The sequence below is a fragment of the Cicer arietinum genome, chromosome 5 (assembly GCF_000331145.2).
Source record: "Cicer arietinum cultivar CDC Frontier isolate Library 1 chromosome 5, Cicar.CDCFrontier_v2.0, whole genome shotgun sequence".
In the NCBI taxonomy this organism is placed as follows: domain Eukaryota; kingdom Viridiplantae; phylum Streptophyta; class Magnoliopsida; order Fabales; family Fabaceae; genus Cicer; species Cicer arietinum.
In genome coordinates this window covers 54,272,197-54,279,306 of record NC_021164.2, presented here as the reverse complement: position 1 = coordinate 54,279,306, position 7,110 = coordinate 54,272,197, and the positions used below count along the sequence as shown (strand labels likewise).

At 28.4% G+C, this 7,110-nt stretch overlaps 1 long non-coding RNA gene across 1 annotated transcript; it reads left to right on the top strand.

Moving 5' to 3' along the window:
* The first annotated feature begins 44 nt into the window (after positions 1 to 44).
* LOC140920570 (uncharacterized) lies at positions 45 to 1,292 on the top strand. The gene is made up of 2 exons (XR_012163268.1): positions 45 to 483; positions 1,018 to 1,292. It is a non-coding gene; the product is annotated as an uncharacterized lncRNA (long non-coding RNA).
* Positions 1,293 to 7,110: the final 5,818 nt, after the last annotated feature.

The following is a 7,110-nucleotide window of genomic DNA, read 5'->3' as shown; positions in this document are numbered from 1 at the left end:
AAAATTTAAATGAGTTGAGATTAGTAAAAAAAATGGGTTGAGATTAGTAAAATAAAAATGGATTGATATTAGTAAAATAAAAATGACTTGATTAGTAAAAAAAATGGGTTGAAATTATTAAAATGAAAATGGGTTGAGTTTGAATATATTTTGGTTATTAACCCATAACCCAGGCCCAAACTAACTTAAAAAAGAGGTCCAAAACAAACAAAAAGAAACCCTAGTTAGAAGGAGGGGCAGCCGCATGGGTCTTTCACAGCAAAGCAAAATCCTTCTCTTTCCTTATTCCAATCTCTATTTTGAAAGAAGGAGGAAATATGAATGTATGTATCAACTAAAAGAAGAGGAACAAGAAAGCTGTAACGAAATGACAGCCACAACGCCGACGCCGACCTTGGTGTAAACGGCGGCCACTGCGCCAACGGGGATAGCGGCCACAACGACCACAACGTCGATGGTTTTGACAACGGCAACATGTCACAGGTTCAAATCTTTAATTTTATATCTTCTACGTTTTTCCCATTATGTTTGATTTTGCAAAAATGAAAAAAAAAATCTAACCCTTTTTGAACTAAAAAAAAATGTACAACATATTTATTATCTAAAAAAAATACCTTTGCGTTTGTTGTGTGTTGATTTCCGTTTGTTACTGTCCTCTCTAATTTCTTTCTTTCTCCTTCTTTGTTTTAGTTATTTTTCTGTCTCTTGTTCCCTCCTTTTTTTTTTGAAATTTTTCAAGATGTATTTATAGAGTCTTTTATATGTTTAGTTGCTTTCTGGTCTGCATTGGTCCTTCTCTATCTATTTCCTGTTTGATGTTTTTTTCCTTGCTCATCATCTGCGTTTTTTTCTACACCTCTGATGCATTCATGATTTTGATTTATTTGCTTTGATTTGTTCTGTTGCTGAGCTTTAATTTGTCCCTTAGTTTATTTTTTAAACTCAAAATTTTGTCTCTTTGTTCTGCACAAAGTGTACCAAGACTGACTTAAAAAAAATGTTTTTATGTTTCTCTAGTTAGTTACAAAGCAAAGGTCAATGACAACTACATCTGAAATAGAAAGGCAGCAACGCAATAGAGCCAAACACTGCATCAGAAACAGAGAGGCAGAGAGGCAACAACAGCAACAAATTAAAAATTATTGTAATTTAATTTAGTTTGGTTTAAATCTTATTGTAATTTAATTTTGCCTTTATTTTAGTTTGTAATTTGATTTGGTTTTAACATTCTAAATAGATTTGAAATTGTAAACTTATAATACATAATGAAATTATTTATTGTAATTATTTTATTTCCTTTTTTAAATACACATTTCCTATTTTATATTTGTTTTCAAAATGGACAAAATTATGGTACTACACTTTTATTATGAAAGAGCATTTTTAATAGTACATTTATTGTCTACTAAAGGCTATAATCCTCGTTCTCTCACTCAAATTCTAAAAATGTATTATAAAAGTCACACATCTTAGTCTATATATAAGTCAAAAAGTAATTGTTAAATATGTGCGCTCTTGGGTTATTATTATAAAAAAATAAAAAATCACTGCTTATAAATTATTTAATGTGTTATTAATTCAATTTAATATATTATTTAATGCTATTAAATCTAATATATCTTTCTTTTAATTCAAAAATATTTAGCGTGAATAGTTGATTATTTGACATTAAACTGAATGTGTTTTTCATTAAATATTAAAATAATAATTTAGTTTATTTGACTTATTTTTTACACGAAATAAAAGAAAAATTATATTTAACTGAATTTCTTAATTAATGTAAAAAAAACTGTTTTCTTTGTTTGTTTGTTTATACTCCACCAATTTCAAAATGAATATCGTTTAAGACTTTGCGCACATATTAATTATGATGTCGACTTCGAACTCGAGAATGGCAGTTGTGTAGGTTAATTATGATGAAATTAATTAAAAAAAATTATCTAATAAATTGACAAAATTGAATAATTATTTTATTAAATTATCCTTATTAATTATTAATGTACTAGTGTATAGTTAAAGTTACCATGAAAATAAAAAAATGACATTTATTTTAAAATAATTTTTGTTTTTGTTAAAGTGACGTTCTTAAAGCGGGAGTCTTTGTGACTAGACTCTAGAGAAGGTAGTTCAACACATATAAATGTCTAAAGCAAATTTTAATACGAGACTTTGTTAAATGTGCTATAGTATTCTAGTAAAATTATTAAATTTTATATATTTGTTACACTTTACTAAAATAATATAATTCATTTGTATAATATTTATTTTTTAATTGATAATATAGCTAACTGATTTATTATTTATTGAGACACTATTAATTTTATATAAGATTTTATTAATTTTAGTTCAAGAAATATTAAAATGAGATCTTTTTACCGAATAAAAAAAAATACATTTTTATTAAACAAAATAATTATATTTGTTGGAGACCTATAAATAGATGGCTTTAGTAGTTTTAACTTTGGGTGGACTCTCCTTTAGAGAGTAGTTTATATGCATGGGGTTCCTAAATCCATGATTGATAGTTTATATGCACGTGTATCACCACATAATATCAACACACTTCCTCTATAAAAATCTAACCTATAATTACATAATTGAATAAACTATTAATTTGGTTTGTAAAATATCACTTTTTTTCTAGATTGATCCTTAAACTATTAAACTCTACTTCAAGTATCTAAACTATTACCCAATCCAACTATTATGTCTCTTCGTCAAGTTTTTGAATGTTTATCAATTTGGCCATTGTTAATTATTTAGTCATTAAATTATGAAAAAACATTAATATAACCTCTAAATATATCATAAAAAACAATAATTTAATCTCCAACTAAACAGATAAATCGATTAAACACATGTAAACAGTTAAATCATTTAAACCAATACACCACCAACTATTCTTTCATAGTCACGCATGATACAATTTATTCGTAGTGTATAAACATAATGTAAACAATAAACCAATATGAAGGGGTTGTCGTTTAAAGTGTTAAATCATAGGTATGGATGTGCCAATGGTTATACCTCTGGCATTTCAATTAAAGATTTGTTGTGGTGGAAATATATTTATTTCATATCATAGGGTGAAGGTGGGGGAAGTAGAAGTTGATTTTTTGATAATATTTTTAAAGTGGTGGGAAATGATAGGGATACGTCTTTTTGAACGGATCTTTGAGTTACAAGAGGTGTTTTATTTGAGAGATTTAAACGTCTATTTAGTTTGTCTACAATTAAACAAATATTGGTAAAGAATATGGTAACTAGGGGGAGGGTCGTGTGTTATGCAATTGGGGTTGGAGGAGGGAGTTAATTGAGTGGGAGAAGGAGTTAGTGGAAGATTTTATCGTGTTGTTAGATAACATTGTGTTGCAGGAAAACTCTTCAGATAGGTAGTTGTGGATAGATAGACAATGAGGTGAATTTGTGGTGAAGGAATCACATAACCTACTCTCCAATGTTTTGATAAAAGAAATACCTCAATTTTATTTGTTAATTTATTGGTTTCCTTTAAAGTGTCGGTATTCGTGTGGAGACTCATTAATTTTTTATTACCTATTAAAGATAATCTTGCAATAAGAGGTATTGTGTTACCTAAACCTTGATTATGTGTTGTGGGATGTGGGTTAGAAGAGACTATTCGATATTTGTTTTTCAAGTGTCCTATTTTTGGGCGAGTGTTGATAGACCTTTTGAAGTAGTTTGATTTGGTTGGTGCGTTTCATTATGAAGTGGAGGCTCACGTGTTTCAATTTATTAGTCTCCATCGTTGGGTAAAGGTATTCATGATAAACAGAGTTATTTGGATAACTTGTGTATAGGGTCTATTTGAAGTGTACGTAACTATATTATTTTTAATCAATATGAGTATAATGCGTTGTTGATGCCAGAGAAGATAAATATGTTTTTGTGGAGGAAGATTAAAGTTAAAGATGCAAAGTTTGTCTATGATTTTTAATTTGTGGTCTCTCCCATGGAAGTGCTTGGGTTCTTAGCCTTATATTAGTTGTACAATGTATTTGGTTGCAAGATCTAGTGTGCCCGAAAAAAACCAATAAACCAATTATTTGCTTAAACTAGTAAACCAAAATGGAAAACGGAAAAGCCAATTAATCAGCAAATCGTATGTAAAGTAGTAAATTATGAGAGTTCATGGAACTAATTGAAGTAGCAATGTCAATCACAAGAAAAATGGGATTTAAATTGTGACCTTTTTTGAAATTTGATTTATGTGCTTAATTTAAATTAACTCAAGATCAATCTTAGTTGAAACAAAATGTCCAAAATGTTCTCGATATGTTAGAAGTAAAAAAAAAATTTATAATGAAATGTAATTTGTGTGCAAATAATTAAAGATAAGGAATAAAAATATCACACACAAAAAGTATATTGGTTCACCCAACTTGGGTTAGTCCAATCATCATAAACGTGATATTTTTACTATGTGCTTCAAAATCAAGATGTTCTCCTTCACAATTTTTCTCTTGATCACACCTTGATCAATTACAATTTCCACCTCTCACCACAGAAAGGATTTTTACAACCACCTTTCAATCTAGAAATGATTTTTACAAACACACTTAATCTAACATAAAAGATAGACTCGAGTTACAAATGATGTGTATGATAAATTTTTTTGTAATCTTGAAACTTCTCAACACTTGTTTGAGATAAATAAAGACAAACTCAGTAAATGATGATCCACAAATACAGTGAAGAGATGTGGAGTTTGCTTGAAGAGTTTTTGATTTGTTATTATTTGAACATGTATTTGAGCATGTATTGAATATTTGGTTTAGACTAAATATATTCGTTGGACATACTTTCCAAGTGTCAGATCTATTTTAAAGCAATTAAACACATGTTTATATTGTTGTTCATAACGTTCTTGACAAAAGAAGAATGATCTTGCTTTTGAGTTTGATGGAAAATGTGAATGAGTGAGTGAATGAGCTGTGAAATGTCAGTTGGTACTGTTTGAAATCAGAACTATGCATAATTTTTTGTAGAATAATGTAAGTACCATGTATTTGCGTCCTTGCTCATAACTCATCAATTTGGAGATCAATCTTGTCATCAATTTTTAGGTTATTCTCCTCATTTGGGCACTCAACTCGAGTTATGGGCTTCATCATTGATTTGAGCAGTCTTGATATTCTTTAACTTGTGGTTTGTACTGTGAAAAATTATTTGTTTTAATTATGTCTTTAAAAAAGAATAACCAAAATATTCTTTATAAAACCAAAATGTTCTTCGTTTTTGTTTTGAATGAGTGTTGGACTGAGAGCTTTTGACAGTTGTTTCGTGTTAGTCTTTTTCCGCTTTGTATGCAGGCTACCTTTATGTAGAAATGCAACATTAGTGTCTTATCCATGTTGTCCAAGTTGTACTTGTTTCATAGGCTATCAATTTGGAGATTGATCTTGTTATGGTTTTTGACGTTGTTGCTTCTTTTAATGTTTTGTGCTTGATCATGGTTCTGAGTTGCATTGATGTTTAATTCAATTGAAATATGGGATTTGATTCATTTCATTTTTAGAATAAATTGTCCAGAATGATTTTGTGTAAAACAGGCTGATACTTTTGCAAACCAGAACGATCTTGGTTTGACTAGACAAAATACTGTAAAAAACTAGAACGATCTTGGTTTGTTTAGACTGTTGTTTTTATGAACCATAATGATCTTTTAATAAACTAGAATGATCATTTGATAAACCATAATGATCCTTTGACAAACCATAATGATCTTTTAATAAACCATAATGATATTTTGATACACCAAAATGTTCTTCCTATCAATTTGTCATCAATCTGGAGATCAATCTACATGTTTGTTTTTGCAAGTAAGCCTTCAAATCTTGACTTTTAATTGCTCATTAAATGTTGGAAAAACCGTGTGCAAAATGCCAACAGATTTACTACATGTTGCTCTTCTAAAAAGATTGCTTTTGTCAATTGTTCTTTAATGGAATAATCAGCACATTCTGGTGAATGTTCTTCTATCACTCTTTTACAAATGACTTAATAAATGACTCGATCTTGAAATCATTTATTCTTCAAAGTTGATTCTTGTCATTTTTCCGAACTGATATGACTATTTATGCATACAATGAGTTTGTTCATCATGAGAACGTCATTTCATAATAATTGAGAATGTACTTATACATTTATTGATGACTTTTTTCTTGCTCACTTATGCAATTCATTCCTTAAATAAAATTCAAGTACAATAATTAGTAGACCACCATTCATAAAACTTAGTCATTTATTTTATAAAGTTTGTTGTCGTTAAATCATATATTTAAATAAAAAGGTGAGACATGAATGGATGTTGACCTCAATGAGAATACCTAATAGAAGAGTTGATGTAATTTAGTTTGTTTATTGATTTCATGTGCTTATTAGTTTAATTGATTTATTGATAAACTAAATTTTTGTTAGGCTAAATCACATATGTGTTCCCTTAACTTAATTTCAGGTAACGTTTTAGTTCTTTATCTTTTTTTTTTCCCGACTTGGTCCTTTATTTTAATTTTAAGTGACAATTTGATATTTTATGTTTTAAAATTTCAACAATGTTATCCTTTTTTATACAAAAATTCAAAAAAAAATTTAATCAAAACTCATTAAATTAATTATATTCTTCAATATACATCAAATTTCATCAAATTCGTAACGCAAATCTTCAAATAAACTCATATTTTCATACTTTATTTGATATTGTTAGGAATAAAGGACTAAATCGGAAAGAAAAAAAAAATAAAAGACTAAAACATTACCTGAAATTAAGTTAAAGGACCACAGATGTAATTTAACCTTTTTGTTACGATACTTTACGTATTATAATGATTTTAATTTTATAATTTAAGACACAGTTTTACAATGTGGACTACATCATGCTGTACCATCGTAATATTTTAGTAGCGTTATACCTACAATGGCAATAGCATCATCGACAACCGCAGTTCAAAATCAAGATTTAAGACCTAAATAAAAAAGAAATATTAATTGAATGAGAAAATTTATTATTAATAGAAGGACATAGTAGAATTGAAGAATACTGTAAGGTCCTTTAGATTTTAATAGTTTAGGAACTAATTGGAAGGGTGA